The sequence below is a fragment of the Canis lupus genome, chromosome 30 (assembly GCF_011100685.1).
Source record: "Canis lupus familiaris isolate Mischka breed German Shepherd chromosome 30, alternate assembly UU_Cfam_GSD_1.0, whole genome shotgun sequence".
Lineage (NCBI taxonomy): Eukaryota > Metazoa > Chordata > Mammalia > Carnivora > Canidae > Canis > Canis lupus.
Window position 1 is genome coordinate 23,779,167 of NC_049251.1, and position 23,113 is coordinate 23,802,279.

At 49.0% G+C, this 23,113-nt stretch overlaps 1 protein-coding gene and 1 long non-coding RNA gene across 2 annotated transcripts in view; one reads left to right on the forward strand and one right to left on the reverse strand.

Moving 5' to 3' along the window:
- Positions 1-23,113, forward strand: part of LIPC (lipase C, hepatic type) — a 151,640-nt gene that overhangs the window by 28,901 nt on the left and 99,626 nt on the right. The gene's annotated exons all lie outside the window — the stretch shown is intronic.
- Positions 11,755-22,106, reverse strand: LOC119866901. The gene is made up of 2 exons (XR_005381711.1): positions 21,859-22,106; positions 11,755-15,835 (listed from the first exon to the last, which is right to left on the reverse strand). It is a non-coding gene; the product is annotated as an uncharacterized LOC119866901 (long non-coding RNA).

Consider the following 23,113-nt stretch of genomic DNA (forward strand, 5'->3'; position numbering starts at 1 on the left):
CAGGGACCCTTCTAGCACTGACACTCTGGGTGTCAACGAGGACTCATCGGGAGGTCATCACAGTGCCCCAGACCTTCAGTGGTTGCCTCAGCTGATGTCAGCTGTTTAAATGTTAAGGGCAGAGAAAAATATGAAAGCCAAGTTCTATCCACTTTAAACACGAGACATCAGCCCTGCCTTAATCCTAGGGTGACTCAACTGCCTTCAGTGATTCAAAGATTCCCAAACACCAGTAGGACAAAGAAATAATTCTGTAAGAACGATCCAAGTGGTCAATGACCATTGGACTGTTTCTTCCCCAAAGCTGTTTTTCTCCGGGGCCTGAAGGGCAAGGGGTGGAGGAAGCCTCCCGAGGTCCCTGGGATTCTCACTGATGGGGATTTCTGGCGATGCTGGTGTCCCCCGCAAAGCCCACATGGCTATCTTGGCCTTCAGACGTGTTCTACTGTGGGTGTCGTTGCCAGGGGAGCCTGGGACATCCTCTGAGCCTCTCTGAACCTGACCACGTCTGATCAACGCTTACCCTCCCCACACTCACTATGAGTGACGGCCACCTCCTCAGAGGCCTAGCAGGAAATCTGTGTGCAGCCGCCAAAGTTCTGCTCCCTCTTATCTCAGCTTCCTTCCCAGTCCCTGGTTCCCCAAAGGCAAGCTCACAAACTAGGTGCAAACACAACCCCAGGCAGCCTGAAGAAAGGAGATGCCCCATGATGGCCAGACTGAAAATTCTGGGCCATTTGAAGATAACCAAGCATACTTTAGAAAAGCTAAAATATTTTTATTCACTCAGGAACCCTCTAGGTACAGGGCTGCTTTCACAAATAGACTCCCCTAAGCTTCTCTGAGGCTTGCTGACCCCAAGAGAACACCAGAGAAATTTCCTCTGGTGAGACTCCCTCTGCAGCCTATAACACAGGTCTTGCTGTTACCCCATGACTAGGTCACCTTGGCATGTACATGTCCAAGTGCTGGCCACCACCTTCATGCCACACAGCGGGAGGGGTTCCCGCACCTGAGATTCATGATAAGGGTAGATGATTTTGAATCAGAAAGAACTGGAGAGGGCACCTGGGTGGCTTCGTTGGTTGAGTGTCTGCCTTCAGCTCAGGTTATGATTCCAGGTCCTGAAATCGAGTCCCGCGTCGGGCTCCCTGCTCAGCGAGGAGCCTGCTTCTCCTTCTCCTGCTCCCCCTGCTTGTGAGCTCTCTCTCTCTCTCTCTCTCTCAAATAAATGAATGAATGAGTGAGTGAATGAGCTGGAGCAAAGACTCATAAGGGAGGGTGGCCAACAGCCTATCCCCTCCCCTCCGGAGAGACACCCAAATGACCCATTCAAGCAGGGAAGTCCACACTGGAAGGATGACTTCTGGGGCACGGACTTCCTCACAGATTCAGCCACACATCAGTTCTGTGCCAGGCCTGTGCAGGGACACCAACAAATTCAATATTCATCCAGTGCCCTCGTTTGCCGGGGCTGCCATCAGAAAGGGCCCCAACCTCAGAAATTTCTTTTCTCATGGTTCTGGAGGTTAGAAGTCTGAGATCGAGGCAGAAGTAGAGCTGGTTTCTTCTGAGGCTTCCCTCCTTGGTTTGTGGCTGGCCATGGTCTCCCCTTCATCTTCACAAGGTCTCCTGCAGTGCATGTCTGTCTAATGTCCTTTTTTTATATAAATCATATGCACTTAGGGCCCGTGCCAGTGACCTCATTTAACCTTAATTACCTCTTTAAAGACCCTAGCTCCAAAGAGGGTCACAATCGGACATACTGAAGATTAGGGCTTCCACGTAGGAATGTGGGGAGGGGTGAGGGAACACAACTGACCATCCAGCAAACACTTGCGAGGCGAGGCTCTGACCCGGGTCCTGGGCCAGGTACTGGAGACACTGGAGCTACATCATTGTTTGGTTTGAGCTTCAGCAGCAACCCCCTAGGGGGCTTCGGGGTTAGGAAAAGAGGTTTATAAATATACATGAGCTTGGAGAGCGGAGTAGTAAGTCTGCAGGCTCTGAATCGGGCCCAAACAGGGGAGCCTCTGCTGTGGGGGTGCAGAAAGTCATGGCCCAGCTGAGAGGCCCAGGAGCCAGCTGGCAGCTGGTGGGGGGAGGGGGTGCGGCCTCTTTCAGCAGCATGATTAAGACTTTCTGGCAGCACGAGCAATAACTGGCAGGAAACCAAGAAGGAGCCATTTATCTGGCTCATATTGCGGGTAAGTGATAAAACTTACCCTCTGGCGGGGTGCCTGAAAGACCAATCATCTTTGCTGGAGTGTGCTCAGTGGGAGCCCGTACAATGGCTCTCTCTAGCTTTGAGAGGCCTGTTTCCCACACAAGCTGTCTTCAGCCAGGCTGTTTCCTAGATGCGCCCGGGCCTCAGCCAAGGAGAAAGGGCCCAAGGTCAGCTGCCATTTTGTCCAGGGGCCTGCCTCCCTTGTCTTCACCCCCTGCAGACCCAAAAGGAAAAGTGGTGGGTCACTTAACTGGGAACAAGGAGGACCAGGGAAGATAAACACTGGGGCCTCCTACTCACGGCTGGGCACTCGGCCCCCCAGTACAGGCCGGAAATAAGTCCTGAGAGAGACTCTGGGTGACAATGGAGAACTGGATTTGGAGTCTAAAAGCCTGGGTCTCAGTCCCCACTAGATCACTTAGCCTTGGACACCCCACTATGGTCTCTAGGCCTCTGCTCGTGAGCCAGGGGGATCGTTACAGACCCCACAGGAGCTGTTGGGAGGATGGACTGCGGTCGCACAGGGGAAGCACTTTGCAACTGCGTATTGTGAGCCATAAACACACGTTTGTAAACATCTACCGTGTACTCAGTCATAGACCATGATAATGCTCACCTGATGCATGCACTACCCCCAAGGTTTTCCCCACTTTTAATTACAAGTGTTCAAGTAGAGAAAAACTAGGAAAGGATAGTATAATGAGTTACTGTGTTTCCTCCAGATAGGTTCAGTAATTGTTAACATTTTAGTATCTTTGCTCTCTCTCCCTCTCTCCCTGTGTATACATATATGCATATTCATATGTGTGTGCACACGGCACAACCACTTAATTCCATCCCTCCCTCTCTCTCTCATTCTCTTTCTCTCTCTCATAGATGAATATATGTATCTCATCCCTCTCTCTCTTTCTCTCAGAGATACATGAGCCCACTGTCCCATGTCATTTGTAGACCTCTTGCCCATGGCCCTTGGCTCATCACTCTTTGATTTATCTCCCAGCGCATCTGTCTTTTCAGTAGACTATGAGCCCCTTGTTCCTCGAGGGCAGGAACAAGTTCTAGTCCCCACTGTATCCCTAGGACCCGCGCAGGCCTGGCATGGAGGAGGCTCATGGCAAATAACCATTGAGCGTATGCCTCTTCATCAAAGGGCTAAGCACCATACATTTGTTTTAAGTAAATGTGTTTGAAGTCATTACATTTAGCAGGCTCTGCGTCCCTGCTGGCACTAATGGAAAACATCCCAGAGATCCAGGAAAACCACCTCCAGTCCTGCCCTCCTTCCCCATCTAAAAACACAGGAACAGTGAAGTCACTTGGGGCTCTTCATCAGAGGCTGCAGTCTACATCTGTGACAGAGCTATCGCCTGGCAAGGAAGGAATGATCCCCAGACCACAGTCTACTCTAGAAAGTACACACACACACACAGGGGGCACACAGAAGCTGGCTCTGCAACCATTATGGATCTTACAGAAGTGATTCTAAGTCATTTGGGTTTCCATCAAACCAAGAAACCACTTCCAGACCAGCGGGAGTGGGAAGAGGGTGTGCACAGCACATGTGTATTATCTTCTTGCCTGTAAACTTCCCACAATGCTCGCTCCCTTAATAGGAGTTTTTAGGTTTCCCCCAGCTTCAGAAGTTGCTTTCGAAAGGAAAGCTTCTCAAACTTTAATGTGCATGCGAATCATCTGGGGAGCTTACTAAAAGGAATGTTCTGTTTCAGTACATCTGGGACAGACTCCAAGATCTTGCATTTCTAATAAGCGTCCAGGTCATGCCAGTGCAGCTGGTCCCCAAACCACGCTTTGAGAAACAAAGTTTTAAAGAACACAAAATAGCTCCTCACTTACTCAGTGATGCAGTACTTAGCACCTACTACTAGATGTAAAGCAGCATGCTAGCCCTCGAGCAACGGGGAAATGGGAAAAAATATAAAGACAAGTAAGACATAATTCTTTGCCTCCAATGGGCTGGATATGCCTAATTACTATGTCTAGCATTTTGCTTAAGTTGGCTTAATTCTTACAACAAACTATAACCTACAATGTGTATATTGTTATTCGCATTTCACATGTAAGGAAACTGGGGCGCACAGCCTAATTGTTTTGTCTAAATGAGGAAAAGGATGCAGCGAGATTTGAACTGTGGTCTACTTGACTCCAAGGCTTGTGTCTTTCCCCCATGCAACTTTCTGACTCTTCGTCTGGATGAGCTTCTCATGGAGTCCTCAGACTTGATAGTGGAAGGGCAAGGAGGGGCCTGGAAGCCGACTGGGAGTATTCCTGGGAGAAGGAGATGAGGCATTACTAAGCAGGTGTTCTCAATAACCAGCAGCGGGGTGGCAGCCAGGGTTGGGGGGAGAACATTCTAGAACCTAGTAGCTTGGTCACACGCGAGCTATTTCAGATAACATGTTGTCCTAATGTGGTGGATCGAACACTGCGCACACTAGCGATCTTCAGCCATGGTTATGCCTTGAACTTTGACACCAAATGGCTGTGTGACTTGGATAAATCACTGCCCTCACCTGGGCTCAGAGTTGGGCACTCTGTACATTCTTTCCTCTCTGACAAAAGCTCTTTCAGTTTCCCTTTTTGTCGTGTCCCCACTTGGGGTCCCCCAGCCCAAACCTGTTAGCTCAGGACCAGTACTTTCTGGAACTCACCCTGCAGTCTTCTTCCTCTTTTCCTTCCTAACTTCACACATGTCACCGAGTACGTACCCTGCCCGGACCTTGTGCTCAGGGCTGGGGATGCAAAGGCAATAAGGTGCATTCCCTCCGTCAAGGAGGAGACCCAAATTAGACCACAGCCCCAGCCTTAGGCCCTGGGAACGCGGTACAGAGCACCTAACTCAGTAAAGCAGGGGCAGGCAGGGCGGGGTGGGCATCTGCCCTGCACACCAGGGCTTCCCTGGAATAGTCCACTTTGTGCTCCAGCAACCCTATAAGGTACGTGCTAGTATGTCCCCATTTTAAAGATGAGGAAACAGAGGCTTATAGAAGTCAAGTGACTGGCCCAAAGTCACACTGTTCGTAGATCAAGTGAGTCAACGTGCAAAAAAACACCTAGCAGAGCATCCGGCCAAGTAGTAGATGAATGGTAACGGCAGTGCCTTATTTAAGTGGCAGAGCAGGGAGTGGGAGCCAGTCTCATTCTCAGACACAACAAATCAACAAGTTAGAGAAAGGTCTACAAAGGTCCTTGAGGACCTTTTTTTTTTAGAGCTCAGTACCATTTATGCAAATTAAATACACTCATCAGAGATTGTCCAAGGTCACAGATGTGTCTACATAAACTCATTGGAAAGCAGCAGTTGGAAGCAGTAAACTTGATGCACGTGCAACGATGCAGTTAAGGTTGACGAACACGGTGCTGAGTGAAACAGCACCAGAAACAGATGAGATTTAGAGCACAGTACGATTTATGCAGGTCAGACGCACATAGTGCCACCGCCACCACACAAGTTCAGGATACAGATACACTTAAGCAAACGTTATCAGTAGAATACAGATGGAGTCCATGGTTGAGAAAAAATGGTGGGAGGGGGGTATAAAAGGGAAAAAATAGAACGAGAGAGAGACTCAACATGAGCTAGTGACCTTTGAACACTTGAGGACAAAGAGCAGGCTTGGAACAGGCCATGCATGATGAGGAAACTGCTGAGGAGAGAAGCAAAAGAAGCCTCGAGAAAGGGCCTGCTGAGCTCCAAAGCGCTCCAAAGCACCAGAGTTGGCATGTGCTCCATGAAGGTGGCAGCAGTTAGTCGCGCTGGGGGAGGCTGTGGCACCTCGGGGGCCCTTGTCCCCCCTAGATGGCTGCTCCCCCCAGGCTCCGCTGCTCCATGTTTCGGCTGCCATGCTCCCCAGCTGGGTAATGGAGCCTTACGAAGCATGTTGGTGGCCATCAATTAGTGCTCAACTGCGTGTTCATTGGCTTGTCTTTCCAGGGATGCTCCACTCAGATCCACAGCAGAGGTAAACCTTGCTCCTTCTCATTCGACGGCTCGGAATTAAAATGCCACCTGCCATCTTCTCCCAAAGAAAAGGAGATTTATGGGTCACTGTCAGTATCAACACATGTTGGCCATTATTTGTATGTCTCCTCGCTCCTCAGGGACTGATTGCTATTTACTCTGAAAGATAAATGTGGCTTTATAATCCATGAGCGTTGCTGGGAAGAATAGGTTTCAAAGTACATTTGTTTCTTCCCTTGGAGATTTTTTCATTCCACTTCCTTCCTTCCGCATAAGCTCCACCCTGCCCCCACTCCTTGGATGCTCTGATGGATTTGGGGCTCTGGAACAGAGCCAGGAGAAACCACCTGTCTTCAGTCTAGGTGCCAGTGTGACAACACGCAGAGACTTAGTGCCTTCATAGGAAAATTGCCCGTCTTAAGGGCTGACACGGCTAATATGTGATCTGGGGCCAGAGTGGGGACCACCAAGGAGCTTGCTTGGGGAGCAGGAGATGGGCCCCTCTTGGACACTTGGGGCCCTCTGTGTTGCCAGGTGGGCTGGAAACTGAGGCAGGAACTGACTCACTCAGGTAGTGGTTTGGACAGTGATTCTCAAACTCAAACCCGAGCCTGCATCCGAATTGCCAGGAGACTCTGTTAAAACAGATTTCTGGGCTGCATGCCAGACCTCCTGATTCAGTAGGCCTCGGGCGGAGCCCGGGAATTTGCATTTCTAATGAGGTCCCAGGTGATGCTAATATTGAAGCTGGTCCTGGATCCCCCCCTGCAGAACTGCCTTAGAACAAGAGTGAGAAGTATTTCAGGCCATGAGTGGGAGAGAGGAGGCTGCTGGCAGTGTTTGGCACTCTGGGTAAAGAATAGCAACATCTAAAGAGGAATTTTTATCGTTTTGCTGGGCAATGTGTGATTTAAATCCTTTTCTATGAAATCTTCAGCTAAAGGTCAATTTCCATTAATAAGCTGTGAATTGGAATCTATTCTGGAAATGCACTGAAGTGCTAATGAGTTTGGCCACCCATTGGTGGTCTGCTCTGCCTAGATTACTAGGAAGGTCATAGTCTGCCTACTGGGATGTTCTGATAACTTTATTGGGTGACATTTGTAAGGAGATCCCTGGTGTTATTAACAGAGCCCTCGGTGCTGGTTCCTACAAAATAGTCCCTAAGAGAATTTTCTTGCAACAGTCAGGATTTGCAGATGAAAGTGGGCCCAGGGCAATGAAGGTACACAGTCTAAAGACCCTGAGAGTTCCATGTTGAACACTAGAAGGTTGTTGGAGGCACGTGGTAGCTTTTTTTGTGCATCAGGGGTCTTACATGTGTAAGTGTAAGTCACAAGGCTGCAATTGCCCCGGGAAATGTGCTAGAATCATTGTGTACTGAAGCTAGGCTGACCCAAGCCCTCTCCATCGAAGTCCAGTGGACTGAGCAGGTCATCACTTGGTACTCATTACTTGGAGGTGGGTGTCCCCAGAGCAACCAAAGGCCCTGATGCTCACAGAATTTGGAGGCTGGTCCTAAGACGGGTGGTACAGTGGGGATGAAAGAAAAATCAACATATTTGAAGATGCAGGAAAAGTAGATAAGAGTATCCCATGGTTGTATTAGTCGGGACTTTGAGTCACAAGGGCAGAAATCCAACTCTAATGAGCTTAGGGAAAAAGGAGGCTTTATCTACTCACATAACAGGATGTCCAAAATACAGGCTTCAAGTGCAGCTGGATTCCTGCCTCTAATAAAGTCACCATGTCTCTCCGTCTCTCTGTTCTCTCTCTCTTCCTCCTCCTTCTCTTCTTCTCCTACTCTGTCTCTTCCTCTATCTTCCTCCCTCTATGCTGGCACTTGGGAGTCCCACATTTCTATGGTCCTTAGAGCTTAAAATTCCAGAGAGATTATATCTTATCACGTAACTCTGGCAAAACTTTCAGAAAGAACTCTGCTGGGCCAGGTGCTCATCCTTACATAGATGACTATGGCCAGAAGGATGGGACCTCCCGGTACGTACTCCTTGTGTAGAATCAGCTGTACCCAACCCTGACCGAGCCCAGTCCACAGGGAAAGGACACTTCCTCTGAAGGGGAGTTACAGCCAGACCAGAGAGTACTTGCTGTGATGTGCAGGGATGAAGGGGAGAATAATTTCCCTGTCGCTGCTTACACACCTTCGCTATGCACATTGGGCCCCTGCTCAAAGTTTTGCTGCAGCAGCTGATTCATTCACCTGGGCAGAGCTGGCCTCAAGAGCATGGGAGGGTCCTGGTGACCTTGCAGACTCCGTTGTTTGTAGAGCAATGGACTTTCAACCTGTTCTTTTTTTTTTTTTTTTTTTAATATTTTATTTATTTATTCATGAGAGACACACAGAGAGAGAGAGAGAGAGAGAGATTGAGAGGCAGCAGAGACACAGGCAGAGGGAGAAGCAGGCTCCATGCAGGGAGCCCGACGTGGGACTCGATCCCCGGGTCTCCAGGATCAGGCCCTAGGCTGAAGGCGGCGCTAAACCACTGAGCCACCCAGGCTGCCCCCTCAACCCGTTCTTTAACACAGAGGAGCACCAATGAGAGCCTTGAACCTCACTCCCCCCAGGGAAAGTAGTAAAATAAATCAAATCTTTATAAATTTTTTCTCAAGTTTGAGACCAGTGTTCCGTACATATATTTGATTCAATTCAAGTTCAATGGAGCCACCTACTATAACAACTAAGACTTCCATTATGAGTTTATTGATCTGTTTGAATTTAGAGGGGTATAAACCTGAAACTTTTAGAGTTCTCCCATCCCTGACTTTGACCATGTGCTATCAAGCCATGCTTTTCCATCCCTTAATACCATCTTAGGCAGGTTTCTTAACTTTTGGTCAGTTCTATTGCTAAAATTTAGTCTAATTTATTATTGCTTAATTCTAAAGCCTCAGTGTCACATCCATTTGACATTCTTCCTTTTGTGCTCATGAGCTAGATTCGGGGAGAAGGTGTGATCTGAAATGGGGAGGAGACATTTCTACTCTTTAACTCCTCTTCCCACTGGGACACTGTGGGGTGGGATGGGAGAGCAGGCCTGGTTCTGGAATTCCTCTCTGGGGGAGCTGGCCTTGGGGTACAGGTCAGGGACACAGAGAGAGGGCCTACCCTCTCTGCAGGAAACTGGTGGTGGAGTACAGGTGGGGGACATAGAGATTCTAACTGCTTGTTTGTCTGTCTGGTCTCAGCTTACTCTGGGGCCATCTGCTCCAGGATGGTCCTGTGAGGATGAGTACATGGCTTTCTGAGGGTCCTGTCAGTGTGAACCCAGCCTGTCCTGGAGGACAGCTGTGGCCCCTTTGGCTTCTCCAGTGGCCCATGCCCTCCCACTCTGTACTCCTTTACAGAGCCTCGGAAACCACTAGGCTTGGGATGCCTGTGTGGCTCAGTGGTTGAGCATCTGCCTTCAGCTCAGGTCATGATCCCAGGGTTCTGGGATCCAGTCCCACACTGGGCTCCCCACAGGGAGTCTGCTTCTCCCTCTGTCTACGTATCTGCCTCTCTCTGTGTGTCTCCCGTGAATAAATACATAAAATCTTAAAAGAAGAAAGAAAAAAACCACTGGGGTCTTCTTCCTGCTGCCCTCTTAGGGCTGAGGGGAACTGACATGAGGGAGTCCCTTCTTCCACCTTGTCTGAGCCCCCTGTCTTCAGATGGCCAAAGCAGGCACAGCCTTCACATTCACTCAGAGGCCCTCAAACTCCTGGAGACACAGGTCACACTCTCCCCCAAAACTCTGTCACCATCTCCCCACCACAGATGGGGCCAAGAATCTCGATATCTCAGCAAGCATCCTCCTGCCAGCACCCTTACTCTGCAACCTCCATAACTGATGCTGATAGATGCCCCCAACATGACCTCAAGAGGAAGAGTCACAGTGGGAGGGGCAGAAGTGAGTTACTTTCCTACTTTCTCCTACCTCCCTTCTCCCACTTACCTCCTCCATGTGGCCAGAGGAGGGTGAGTAATGGTGACTGGGCCTGCTTCCTTGGGAATCTGGTCCCAGTTGCTGACAAGTCTCTTTAGAGAATGTGGGTTACTGAACACCTGGTGTTTCCAGCAGAGGCTCCGCTGCCAGTCCTGCTCACTGTCCTCTTACACTTACTATTTGCAGCATTGTTTTCACATATATTATCTCAGTTGACCTCACAATAATCCTGTGAGACATCTAACCTGCAGGGAAACAGGCTGAAGCCCAAGGTCACATAGCACAGTGGTGATGGTGGGATAGGGGCCCAGTGCTGCAGCCCCTGGGCACCTGTCCTTTCCCTGCAGGACTGAGATAGATGCCTCAGTGTCACTTGTCTTGTGGCTCTAGCAAACTCAAAGCAACTAGCCAGAAAAACAGCTTGCTTCCCAAGGTCACTGAGCAGCTGACAGTAAAGGGTTTGAGGCATGATGTTTCCTTAAAGAAAACACCAGTTGGTTCAGCTCATGGGTCTTGACTGTTGTTTTCCCAGGCCAAGGCCACAGGACTCCAGGGAATCAGTCAACCAGCTGCTCCTGCTTTCTTGGGGTGGGGGAGGGGAGGAGAAGGCTTATAAGTTGGTACTTCCAAAGCAGAAAACTGGGCATAAGCTAGGACAGGACTGACTGGCCTGACCCTGTGCTCTATTCCCATAGAATACCCACCCAGGTCATACAGGGTCAGGGCACCATCTGTGCCTTCTGGATGGCTCTGTCTGAAATGACTCATTTCCACACATGGTGGGTAGAGGTTCATGGTTACACTCCCTATAGTGGCCAGAGTACATGGCCACTAATTTTCTCATCAACAGATGGTATTGGAGTCCCTGTTATACACAAGAGGCTCCTTTCTTCAAGTTTAAGTAAAGACTTAGGATAAGCATGAGACCATGGCATGCCCTCATCCTGGGCAGAAGTTTCTCCAGGGCTAGGGTGCAGTGAGGCTCCACCCAGATGGGCTGGGATCATATTTCTCCACCAAAGACAAAGCCCTCAACCTTGACAGAGACAGTTGTTACATTTTCAAGAATTTTGTGAGCTGATTGTTAAGCACAGCCATGATTTTAAAATTAAGTTATAAAAACTTACAATTAAATAAATGATGTTTAAAAACAACAGTAGTGGGGCCCCTGGGTGGTTCAGTCACTTAGGTATCCAACTCTTGATTTTGGCTCAGGTCATGATCTCAGGCTCAGGAGATAGAACCTTACAGTGGGCTCCATGCTCAATGCCATATTCTCTCTCTCTTTGCCTCTGCCCCTCCCCCTCAAATAAATAAATTTTAAAAAAACGTGGTAAATACTAAAACTCCTCTGTTCCCATTTATTTTGCTCCATTTTACTCTTATCTCTGTTCTTAAGGTTACTGACATTTTTGAGGGAAATACTGAATAGCACCATATATGCCAAAGTGCATATCTTTCCAATGCCCTGTTAGCAACATCACTGGTAGTAAATATGGTAGTAAATATTTTTCCCTTCGTAGGCCATGTGGCCAACTACACAACTTTGCCATTGTAACACAAAAGAAGCTACAGATAATAAATAAATGAGTGGACGTGGACATGCTCCAATAAAACTTTATTTACAAAAACAGCGGCAGGCCATAAGTTGCCAGCCCCTGGTCTAGACTTAAGAAAGCCATGGAGAAAATATTAATAATGAAGATTAAATGTAAAAGTGTATTGTGTCTCTAGTTGTTCCAATCATAAATAAGACAAAAATAGAGAACATATTCTTCTAGAATTCAAAACCAATTACCTGACACACCAAAGAAGTAGCTCATGTCATGACTGAATGATTGAAGTTCCAGTACACATCCTCATTGTTTCATTTTTGTCTTGCTAATTAATGTAAATGAAAATAATCCACCATGGGTTGGCTAATGATAGAATGCGAAAATGCGAAAATCATTGGGGGCATTCTGGGAGACGCAACTGGCTACATGGAGGTTACAATAAAGGGTACTGGATATTTTATTATTATTTGTAAATTGTATAATACACATCCTTGGTATGGATATAATATATGATAAACATATATATGTATCTATTCCCCCCCCCCAGGGAGACTGTTATTAAATATTCTCATCACACTACTGCCTGAGGGACATCTACATAGAGGGGGGCCTAAGTCTCCAGAGCAGCACATGTTGATGATCAAAGCGAGCCCAAGGAAGGGAAGGGACGTTAGGGAGGGAAGGATGATGAGGAGGGCCCTCCCAGGTGTCCTGGAAGGCATCATGGAAGACACAGGGCCCAAAGAATCATGAGACTCAAAACAAATGGAGAGTGGCTGCACTTTGGGCAGGTAACTGGCACGAGTGAGGAGTGGAGGTTAGAGTGCCCTGACTTGGAGGCTACCAAAGAGGCGTGTCAGCACTGGGAAGCAGTGGGAATGACAGGGAGGCTGGAGACATTTAATGATGCAGGAACATGTGAGATTGAGCCCCAAAGAAGCCAGTCACAAAATGTGTACATTCATGTTAAGAAGAAGAAAAAAAAATCACTAGAAGAAAAAAGCACTTAAATGTGTGAAATGTGAACTGGGTGATTGGATTATAACTGATTTGGGGTTTTGCATTTCTTAATATTTTTCTGTGCCTTCCTATTTGTCCAAAGTGGTGTGTATTACTTTGATAATCATGAAAAAAAAAAAGTTTTTCCTGTATGAAGGGCAGAAAGCAGGCAGCCCTAGAGCACTAGGTGATGCCTGAAGCCATAGGCAGGGACAGGACAAATCTGGTTGATGCGCCCCAGAGGCCCCTGAAGGGAGGTGTTGAGCAGGGACACTATGGAGACCCCCCTCTCCTGGGAGGATTACAGGGGCACATGGGTGACCACCACTGATGCCCCCAGCCCCGCAGTAGCCCCGTCCACACAGGGTGTCTGCCCCGCCCCTACACCTCAGGTAGGTCTCTTCCATTTCTCCTTTCTCCCAGAGGCACTGATTTGCAAAGGTTTCCCCCTCCACATTCACAAAGGCAGAACTAATTGGGGAAAACAAGAGATTATCTTTTCAGAGCTTCATCATTGCTATTTTCCCAACTGAAGAAGCATGTGTGTTTTAAAGTACGCCTGATTCATAGAATTGGAAATTTGGAAGGGCTCCTAGAGCACATCTAGTCCAACTCATTTCTTTTGCTAATAAGGAAAAAGAAGCTAAGAAGGTCAAGTGGCATACCCAAGGGTGCAGAGCAAGGTGGAAACTAGCTTCCAGCAGACATGACATCCAGAGCCTGCCACCTTTTTTGTCAGCATCCAAGCACTGTCGAATGAGCCCAGGAGCTCACTGCCAGGTAATGTGAGCTGAGGAGCCCTGGTCTTCAGAGCATGGAAAATTCTCATTTTTCCTCAAGCGTACCCATGGAAAGCAAGGTTACCTACAAAGCATCCAGCTTATTAGATCCACTTGCTTCTCCAGGGCAGGGCCACAGCAGCTGTGCTTTTTCCCTCCTTTGTAGGCCAGACATTTGGAATAGCTCTCTCCACGCATCAGACCCTCCTCACCCATGTTGGATGAGACCCTCAAAGCTGTCTTCTCCTTAAAGTCTTCTGATGATGAAGGTCATGTCATTTTGTGATCAGTCACCTTCATTGTTACTATCTTTATTGGCCAAACCAGCCAGGTAATCCCATTTGGCAATCAAAAGGGCTAAAAATACTGGCTTCGTCATTTTCTCCAAATAAATTTGACCAAAGTGGATATAAGGTAAGGATTTTCACCTTACACTTACATACCTAGCAGCCTCTGCCATTCACACGGTTCCTTCTCTTCTTCCTCCTAGACCAAAGCACATGTCTTCATCCTGCCACTGGTGCTGGCTCTTTGGGTATTTTCCACACGTCCCTCTGTTGTATATGCCATGTTGTTAGTTTTAAATGATATGCTCCTGGAGTACAGGGGACATATCAGTTTATGCTTTTTCTGATCAGGAGTATCTGTAGCTAGGAGATTAAGAAATACATTTTCATGAGCTGGATAATAAAAATTAAATGGCAAAAGTCCTTGCTGTCCCCAGTAGCTGGAGAGGTTTAAAAAAAAAAAAAAAGTACCTATTTTAGTTTACTCCTACAGAGACAGGGAAATTTCCAGAGAAAAATTTGTGCCCATGTATCTTGTGCCATGGTTCTTCAAAGGAGAATAAAATTTTAAATGGGGTCATCAGGAAGAGCTTACTGAATGTGAAGCTCACCAACTGACCTTTAAAGTTGGGGCATGGACTTCCCCAAGCAAGGTTGGCATATGCTCTGGTTAGAAAACTAGCTGAGCCTTCCCACCAGGTCCCTCTGCCTCATGCAATGAGAGCATAACCCAGACAGATTAAAATACACAGCATGAGCAATCAGGTTTGTTTTTTGTACTGGTGTGCATGTCGTTGCTGCTGTTTGCAGCAGAAAGATCATCCTCATCCCTGGCTCTTTCCTCCAAGCCAGAGCACCTAGGACAACACCTTTTAAAGACCAATGTCTTATGGGACGCCTGGGTGGCTCAGCGGTTGAGTATCTGCCTTTGGCTCAGGTCGTGATCCTGGGGTCCTGGGATCGAGTCCCACATTGGGACTGCAAGGAGCCTGCTTCTCCCTCTGCCTATGTCTCTGCATCTCTGTGTCTCTCATGAATAAATAAATAAAATCTATTAAAAAAAAAAAAGAACACTGTCTTTTGAGGCCTTCCCATCTCTCAGCCCTCTATCCTGGATACTTCTAGCTTTTAGACCAGCTTTCTGCCAGAGCCAGATACTACTCTTGGTCCCTTTCCCCATGAGGAAAGATCAGAAACCAAAGAACTCTGCTCTGAAGCTCTTTCCAGTAGAATCTGGGTCATCCATATGCCCTACAAATTACAAATCCAGTACCACCCATCTCTATTCCTTGTCCTTAACTCCAGTGTCCCAATAGAATGGGGGCTATAGGGGTTACAGAACCTTCTGGAAAGGCCCCTTGCTAACTATCTCTCTGGTCTTTAGGAGATGGTTTAGTTGTACATTGGGTCAACCCCAGTAACACCGCTGAGGTCCTTACATCCGTGGCTTTATTATATTTCTAATGAATATTTGAGACAAGTTACTGGATCGCAGAACGGTGAGAAGGCTATAAACCTCCCTTTGGCTATGGAGGCAGTATGTTCCAGGAGGGAGAGGTGGAGGACACGCTTCTACTTTTTAGGTGAGATACGTATCTTCTAGTTCTATTGGGATAACACCAGCTTTCAATCATTGAGAGCCAGTGGCCTAGTGGACATTAGGCAGGGCGGGCCTCTTTCAGCACTAGACCTCTTTGAAGTCAAGTCAAAAAAATAAATCTAGTGGCCAACATTTGACCTTTCCCAGTAGGCAGGAGATGCCACAGAAAGCGTCTTCTTAGAGGTCCTGCTTTGGATAGTGCTCCCCGAGGGGCAAATATTTTCTGGTGAGGTTGGATTTTAGTCCTCTGCTTAAGTGGAGTGGGATCATCTTTTCATAGCCTTTGAAGAACCGGCTTCATTGTTTTGTTTTGTTTTGTTTTTTTCCTTCTGAGATCCCTTTTAGAAAGTTAACAATAAATGCATGAGTACATAAATCAAAGCCAAAGTGACGTAACAAGTCCCAGGCTTGGTCCAGGTTTTCTGGAATGCAGCAATTTCTGGAGGAAGTTGCACCCACTCCTAAAAACAGAAAATAAATAAGAGGAGAGTCCACCAGCAAACAAGCATGTTGTATTTCCTCTAGTCACATCAGTAGATTTTTACATTTATGGGAAAACAAATAAACATTCCCCCGAATTGGACTTGACCCATAATGAAATAGAAACCAGCCCTGGGCTCTGCACAGTGTTCTGGCTGCATTTGCCACTGTCGCAGGAAGGAACTGGAGAGCGCACAGCCCCTTCCCAAGGACGCCTGAACTAGAACAGATACTGGCTCCCTTTACTCTTCAGAGAGGGACCCAGTTATCTTACAGCCTCACAGGCCCCGTGCACGCAGCACGGCTTCCTCCTTGGCACGAAGGCCCCAGGTGGCCCTGGGCAAGGCCCTCCGGTTCCTCTGACATCAGAGCAACAGTGAGACGTGGGGACAGCTGGCTGCACTTGACAAGAACTGGCCCCTCCCACTTTCCAAGGAAGGGAGAACCATTCTCTGGACTTATCCTGAAGGCAAGGCAGTGAAGGTCTCGGCCCCTCTGCCTCCATGGCTGCCAGGGGACATCTGAGTGCAGCCCTGTGGGGGTCTGCTCTGGATGTCCCACTCAACTGGAGACAAGGGGCTTCAATATTCCAGAGCCCCGTACTGTATGGCAGACACACTACCAATCCTTCACTTAGGTTATAAATCCTAACTCCCTTTCTTTCCCACCCTGTAGGGAGCTCTTCTAACACCTCTTTCAATGCCTGGAGCACTCAAGTTCAGGACGGTTACCTTACTTGTTCAAGGACACTCCGTAAGGGGCTGGGCCAGGCTGCAAACAGTGTCACTGCTGGCATGGCTCATGCAAGCCCATTCCCCACCCTGCCATGGTGTCTCCCAGGGGGATATGGAAAAGCTCTGGGACTGGGAAATCATGGGGCACCAGAGTAGGGCATTGGGGAAAACAGGGCAGCCCGTTAGAGGGGAAGGAGTCAGAGGCCGGGATCGGAAAACCCAGGACCCCGCACCAGTCAGCTTTGGAGTGTGGCCTACTCACTTAGCCTCTTTGGCCCATGATTTTCTCATCTATAAGGGAAAAATGGCCACACTGGTACTTCTCCAAAACAGGGCACATCAAGACCTCTGAGCAAAGAAGTGGCTGGAACAGGACGCAAAAGGGGCTCAGTTTGGGGCTGGTCCACAGGCTGGTTGCAGGGGAAGAAAGCAAGCCAAGGCCAGCTTCCTAGACACGCAGAAACGCAGTTGTGAGGGGAGTAGAGCAGTGCTCGGGAGCAGAGGTTCAGGTGGTCACTGCCGCAAGAGAGTCAAAGCAAGACGCAAGAAACACTTCAAAGGAAAAACGAAGAGCATTTGGAGATGGACTAGAATAGTAACAGTAGCAAGAGCTAACACTTCCTGAGGGCTGTGCCAGTCATCCCACCGGGCCCTCAACTACCCATCTACCCAGCGGCGGGGCTGGCATCTGAGCTCAGGCGGCCTCCGTCCAGAGCCTGTGTCCTTCATCCCCTTAACCTCTGCCTTCTCCCCACGTGCCGAAAGAAAAGAAAACGCTCTCCTTCCGGCCCCTGCGTTCTGTTCACGTTGCCTTTCTTGGCATGCCTCCTCCCCTCCCTGGCTAAAATGCCCTTCAAATTCCAGATTTCAGCTCCACCTTAAAACTCCCACCCATCCACACCTACCTCCCACTGTTTTGCTCTGCTCCCTCGGCCCCCCTCCAACACATCCAGCATCAACACCTCCTCATCCAAGTGGGAGGCCGAATGTCATCCTTATGCCCTTGGAGGCCCCCTTCCTCTTTGCTTCCGTCATCTCTACCTGCTTCTGGCATATACCACGCTGTCATCATATTTTTTGTCTGCTTGCTCATATTTCCACCTCCCCTATAGGACTGTGAGCACTTTGAAGACAGAAAGAAGCTGGGCCTCAGTCCAACCTGTGCATAGTGCATGGCATATAGTGGGTGCTAGATAAATGTTGCTGAGGGAATTAACGTGATTGATTGACTGATTGATTAACTGGTTTAATTCATTAATTAACCTCTGGGTCCAGGCCAGGAGTCCATCTGGTTCCAACCTTACCCTATCATCTTTATCATAAAGGCTGTCTGCATCCTCCTTGAAAGGCTAGCACTCGTGGTCCCCTTTCTGCTTTGTCTCTAATCCATCAGTTTAGGGGCACCTGGGTGGCTCAGTCAGTTAGGTGTCTGCCTTTGGCCAGAGTCATGGTCCCAGGGTGCTGGGATGGAGCCCAGCATCATTGAGCTCCCTGCTCAGTGGGGAGTCTGCTTCTCCCTTTACCTCTGCTCCTTCCCCCTGCTCGTGCTCTCTCTCTCTCTCTAATAATTAAATAAAATCCTATCTATCCACTTAGACACACACACATTCATACACATGAATGTGTGCACACACACATACTTCTCCCCGACTGCACCCCATACCAAAGCCAAGGAAACAAATGTCCCTTTCCTGCCCTGTTCCCATCCAGACAAATTAGTTCTAAGCACGAGAGGAGAGACCCTCCCTGGGGAAGGCAGGAGAAGGGCCAGCTGACCTGACGCCAGCACCTTAGATGTAAAGCCTGGTGCGGCAGGGTGACTGCTGGTTTGGTTTTCTCACCTACAGGGCAGCTCTTGGCCTCCCTCTCCAGTGTGGGAGGGGCACAGCTCTGGCTCATCGGAGGCTCCAGATCATTCTACCTTCCTAGGCAGTGCTGAAGGGAACATGTGAGCTGAACTCTGGCCTCTGCAGGCCTAGGCAGAGGGAGCAGGCCTGAGGAACCCCCTACAGGGGACACCCAGGCTCTGCTCCCCTGCTGGGCCCTGCCTTCAGAGACAGGTCAGTGGAGTTATTCTTGGTCCTCATTAGCACTTGCACAAGTCCTGGAATTATTCCTATATTGCTAAGTGGCCCCCAGAACACTGCAGACTCAGCCTTGCTTTTGAAGTCATTGTGGGAGACTCCATTAAGTGGATCCCACTCTTTCCGCCCAGCAGGGACCCAGTGGCGGAGCAGTGCTATGGAGAGTAGAAGCCAGGGGCCAGTCCTTCAGTGAGAGATGACACGCTGTGGCAGGGGCCTCCCTGCCTGGCTGCCTTGTTCCGTGGACCACTGGGATGAGAAGGGAGTCATTTGTCACAGGGTCCTGATAGCCACTGGCTCAGAGCAGAGTGCTGCTGGGGCCTGCAGTCTGTGACCTCTGGAAAGGGGCTCAGCCCTCTAACACTATCTCTAGTACCTGTCCTGCCTCTTTAAAGGAGAGAACTATGATCACCTATGTGAGTGGACTCTGAAGCATAAAGAAGCATGTCAGTGTGACCCTCCGGGCCGCAGAAAACTGTGTTCTCACTAGGCTTCAGCAGATAGTTTGGAAGGAGGGACGTAAGACCCTTACTCCCCACAGCTCAATATCCTCCCTGCTGCCAGACAGTGGCTTTATCCATGGATGACAAAGAGCAAAGGAGACTCCCGGGCTGGGGTTTCCCTCTGGGCCCTGAGCAGGTGCCACCACTAGATCATCTCAGACAGGGGCTTGGGGAAACCAAAGGGTAGGAAAGAAGGGGTACCTAGTGTCTTGCGCTAGCACCGCCTCACAAGTAAAACAAACAGAGCCAGATGTTAGGTGGGGGGCTGTAGCAGCAGTTGAAACTGGGAACCACTGAGACTCCTTGTCTTTTTGATACATGTGGTCAGGCCCTGTGCCAGTCTGTCCGTGTGTCTAAGAGACACGAGAAAAGTAATCACAGCTTCTAGCCCAGCGAAAGCACAGTAGGAACTGGCCCAGGAACCTCACCCTCTCAGCCACACCACACCCCTCTACATGTTGCTTATTGCAATCTCTCTCTCTCTCTCTCTCTCTCTCTCTCTCTCTCTCTCTCACACACACACACACACACACACACAGAGGCAATGCCCCAGCAGCCTGACCTCTGTCCCAAGCTCACCTTTTCTCTCCAGGTTTCCTACAGGCCATTTTGCCTCAGGGTCAGCAATGGCCTATCCTGGTGTCCACAGGGGGCAGTGGGGGGTGCAGTCAGATTCCCCACGCCCACCCCCACCCCCAGCCTCATTACACTATTTCACCTGAGGAAGAGTTTAAACCAACCAACCAACCAACACCAACCCTTTTCGGCAGCATTATTCATCTCTCCCACCCTCCTCCTCCTAACTCTTCACAACACTTGCTTCAAACGGTGGACACCCCCACTTCACTCCTCTGAGCGTCCTTGTACAGGCTGCATTCATTTGCTGGGATCTGCCTCGGGCTTCACCCCCCTCTCCCCTCCCAGGAGCCTTCGGGCCTTCCCTCTCCTCTGGACAATGCATGACTCACCTGTCCCGAGCACTTCCACTGCCAGGCTGTGTGTAACCCTACCTGGTTGTCTTTCATCTCAATGACCCCAGGGCCCTGGTTCATCAGAGGAGGAAGCTCTGGCTCAGAGACCTTGCATTAAGTGACTCAGGGCCACACAGACCCAAGGGCCTGACTCATGGCCAGGCAGGCGCCGTGCAGAGTGGCTTTCCATTCCACAGGCCGGAGCTCGGGCAGGGCCACCTTGGAGAGGTCACTGCTCAGCGCTGCAGGGTCTGCTTCTGAACAGGTACAGTGGAAGGGTCTAGGGAGACACCCCACCTGCATCCCCTCCCCACCCCCTGGCCCCCCAGCACGCCTTGCTGTCTCGGGCAGCCCCCTGTTCCTGTGACCCTGCTCCTGCCCCTTGTCCTGTCTCCCAGGCATCGGTCCCTGCAAGTGGGGGGGGGGGGGTGTCAGCACCCCGGAGGGGAGGCTGCGATGTGCCTCCTGCCTTCCTATGACCCCGAGAGCCCCTCTCCCCGCCTCCCCCGGGGGACGTGCCACAAGCATTATAACCCGCTGATGGAAGTCTTCAAATGGGAGCGTCACCAAAAATGCTTTTGCCGCTGTAGGAGTCTGTGCCCCAGATCCAATCAGGCTTCTGAAATCCTCTCTGCTCTTTCCCTTCCCCCTCTCTTGCTGTGGGGTGTTCCATAGGGCGAGAGCCCACACAGACCCCGACCTCCTGCCCACCGCTCACCTTCAAGCTCCGGCACCTGCCACCTTTACCCCATCAGAGCCCGCAACCAGCCCAGGGTCAGCCCCGCTCCACGTGTCCTCGGAGAGTCTCCTCTCCACCTGCCCTCGAGCTCGGGGGACCGGGGACCCGGCCCTGGGCACCAACCGGCAACTCCAGTTCCCCGCCGACTCTCTAAGGGACCCTCACCTGCTTTGCTCATCCGGGAACAAACGTCAAAGAAAGGCACTCATTATCTCTGAACGTTAGATTTCCCGGGACATCTTGCATGACTCTCAAATACGAGGTCAATACAAATAAAATCATTTAAATTACCTGATATTAAATACTTCTGACCCAAAGGGTAAAAAGCTTTTTGATTGATCGCGCCATTGATACAAGAGTCACAATGACAGGTTTCTGAGATGAAAGTAATGGATCAGAAAATAGAACCGTAGAGAAAGCACAGATGAAAGGCAAATAACCCCATCTGAAATCCAAAGCTTTCACTTTAGGGGGGAGGAAATTGCCAAAAGCACTATTTTGTGTTAAATGGATCATGATGCAAGGAGCACACACTTGCTACCTACTTGAGTTCTCATCCTCCGCAGGTGTGTGTCACTTTCCACCTTTAAGTACCGTGGCCTTTGTTGTGGCCGGTTTGTAGGCCAGTGATGCCACTAATGTCAGTGCCACAGACACTGGGGGGGAGGGGGAGGGCCTGCCCCCTGAGTGACTGATGGGGATTGGGGGGGGGGGGTACTCCCCAACCACAGGGTTAGCTGAGCCAGATACCAGCCTGCTTCCTCACTCAACTGGAATTCAACAGAGCCTTTCACTAAAAGAGCACATAATGACAAACAACCAGTACAAACAAAGCATTTTATTTAGAGCAAGATTTAAAGACATATGAACATTAAGCATCTTGAACCACTGTTCTTTAGCTGTCGTTCACCTCAAACTACGCCAGTCCCTGGGTCCTGTCACATTTCTGTAGAAGGCAAGTTTTCTAACTTACCTTCAACTTTCTCGGGGTCAGTCCCTTCCAGGTTTCTTATTTTTCTAGAACTTTCTGTGGCTTCATCAGGCATCAAAACAGGCACGGTCCTTCTTCTACTTTACCTTTAAAGTCCAAATGGACGAATATTACTACTACTGGTTTGCAGTGGAGTAAAGAAAAGCCCCATTATTGCAGCCTTATCACTTCTCTGGGCATCTGGAGTTTCTATATATCTTACCCCTTCAGGGACCAGAGAAAGAAACGAGCTTATCTGTCACGTATACCCCACATTTGCCTGTGTCATTCCTGTCCTTCCAATCAGAAGATGTTGTTTACTGCCTCCCTACCTACCCTCCACTCTTTGCCCTTTGGATCAGGATGTGTTTATTGATTGATTGATATTTACTTACAATTGGTACTTATGAATTGCAACAGTTTTTACACTTGGCTTCTGACAGACTGTGCTCTTACATAGTTGTAATGAAGACTTAAGATTTTTCAAAAGCCACATTTGGAGAGAAGTCCATGAAATTCCATGTGAACAATGGAAAAGGTTTTAAGTTGGAGATTAAAGTGACCAATCAAATAAGGATTATAGGAAATGACTAATGGGCAGGGCTAGACTGGTTGAAGGAGACAAAGACCAAGAGTCCAGCTAGAAGTGGGCTGATAGGTGATGGGGAGACAATTCAAAAAAAAAAAAAAACAATTCAGTTAAGTGGAGTACCCACGCGGCTCTATCAGTTAAGCATCTGCCTTCAGCCCAGGTTGGGATCCTGGGATCCTGGGATCGAGTTCTTCATTGGAGCTTGCTTCTCCCTCTCCCACTAACCGCCCCCCTCTGTCAAATAAATAAATTTTTTTAAAAATTCAGTAAGCTAGAAAGAGGGAGCAAAGAACTTAGACCAAGCATTCTCACTCCTAGGAAATCAGCTATCACAGGAAGGCTTAAACAAGTCCTGGGGATCGAGGGACGAAGGAGGTTAGAGTCTGAGAGTACAGTCATCACAAATAACACATCTAAAGAGCGCTCTCTATCCTGTCTTCATCTCTACTTTCTGCAGTGTGTGGTCAATCTAGGTATAGGTACACATGAAAGTAGAGAGAGAATCATAGACCCAATGTCTATCACTTCTGATTAACACAGGGGCAGGGGAGTTAGATCTTCTGGTGGTTATCTAAAAATCCTCTGAAGTCCTATCAAGCCCCATCTCTGATGATTAAATGCCAGTTCTAAAATAAGAAGACTTACTCCCAAAACCAACAGATGTTT